Raw genomic sequence first — 1,853 nt, forward strand, 5'->3', positions numbered from 1 at the left:
GCCGGGCGCAGGGACACCGGGGAGGCTGTGCCGCCGGGCCCGCCCGGGTCACCTCGTGCCCCGCTCCTCGCTCCTACGGGGGCCGCATGGGCAGTTCTCGCCTCCCGGTGCGCTGCTCCGGTAGGAGAACAGCGAGCGCGCCAAGAAAATTCCGCGTTCTCGGATTTCTCCCCTGAAATTCAGAACGCTCTTTCAGCAAGGGTGTGTGTTAGTGAAGGTAACAGAATCAGGGAATCATTAGGGTTGGAAGGGCCCTGTGGAGGTCATCCGATCCAACCCCCCCTGCCAAGGCAGGGCCACCTGGAGCAGGTGACACAGGAACTCGTCCAGGTGGGTTTGGAATGCCTAGAGAAAGGGAGGCTCCATGAACTCCCTGGGCAGCCTGTTCAGTGCTCTGCCACTCTCAGTGGAAAGGTCTTCCTCAAGCTGAATTGGAACTTCTTGTGGTTTTAGTTTATGGCCACTGCTCCTCGTCTTATCACTGGGCACCACCAAAAAGGGTCTGGGAGCATCCTCTGACACCCTCTTTTGAGATATTTATATGCACTGATGAGATCCTCACAGTTTTCTCCTTTGCAGACTGAACAGGCCCAGCTCCTGCAGTTTCTCCTCAAGAAAGATGTTCCAGACCTCTCACCATCCTTGTGGCTTCCACCGAACCCTCTCCAGTAACTTTTTGTCTTGTAGTGAGGAGCCCACTATACAACATATGAGGTCTGTCCTATGAATTGAAAATATTTCTGGAAATGAATTCTTGTTCTTTAAAAAAAAAAAAAAATTACTTTGACCCTTTTGGAATGAAAATGTTGCTTATCTACTTTGATTTTAATACTACAATGCTTATGTAAGTAAATAAATAAATTTTCATATTAACAAGAATTAAACAAATAAGAAAGGCACTTTCATCAAGGAAAAATTATTTTGCAAGAAAAAGTTATCCTGAAAATGTCAGTTGGGTGTGGGAGGTGTTGTTCTAGGAATATTGAAAAAAAATGGTTCTACTTTCTCTGAAATGAGAAACGCAATGCCTTTCTTTAAGAACAAGTTTTCTAAAACAAAAATATAAACATGAGTTTTATTCTGCATTTTATTTCAATAAAAAAGGTCTCTGTTTCTATTTTGTTTTGCTTTGTTTTTTTTCACAGCAAGACAATAGTTTTCAGTAGAGTATCTTAAATGGTGATATGACACTTCAGTGCTTATCATGAAATGAATAGTCTGTGAGATCACCATTAAACTTCCTCCTTTTGCATGACCTTGGCATTTCTGTTTCATTAGAAACATAAATCATAGTTAATTTTCTTAAGATCAAAAAAACTTTCAGCTTCCATGAGTCTTGGCTACTTGAAGCCCCTTTCCTCAGACTATTCTCCCACTCTTGCCTGCCAAACAGAGGATCAGACTTTGCTGCTGCAAAATGTGCTTTTCATGTGGAGGCTGGGCAAGAGTGTTGTCCTAAAACAAGTCTTGAAAGTGTATGTAATACCTTTCTAATACTGGGATCTAAAAGGTATTCTTGGAAACATACATTAAAACTATTTAATAGATATTGGCTAAATGCTATTCTGAAAAATGCAATACACTAGAGAATCCCATGTGGAGTGAGTACTTAATAACCAATAACTTCTTAATTGGTCCAGCTTAAACTGAACATAGAATGAAAGAGCACTGGAATGATAGTTTTCTCATGGGCCATATGTGTGCCTGGGGATAGTGATTGCCTAGAGATAGGATTGTTTGAATTCTTGCAAAAGAATTCTTGCAAATTTCTGTGCAAAAGTGCCTATTAAAAATCAGTTTACGCTTCTTTTTAATTGTATCTTTAAATGTAAAGTTGGTTATCACAATTGAAT

This window comes from Geospiza fortis, unplaced genomic scaffold (genome assembly GCF_000277835.1).
Source record: "Geospiza fortis unplaced genomic scaffold, GeoFor_1.0 scaffold40, whole genome shotgun sequence".
NCBI lineage: Eukaryota > Metazoa > Chordata > Aves > Passeriformes > Thraupidae > Geospiza > Geospiza fortis.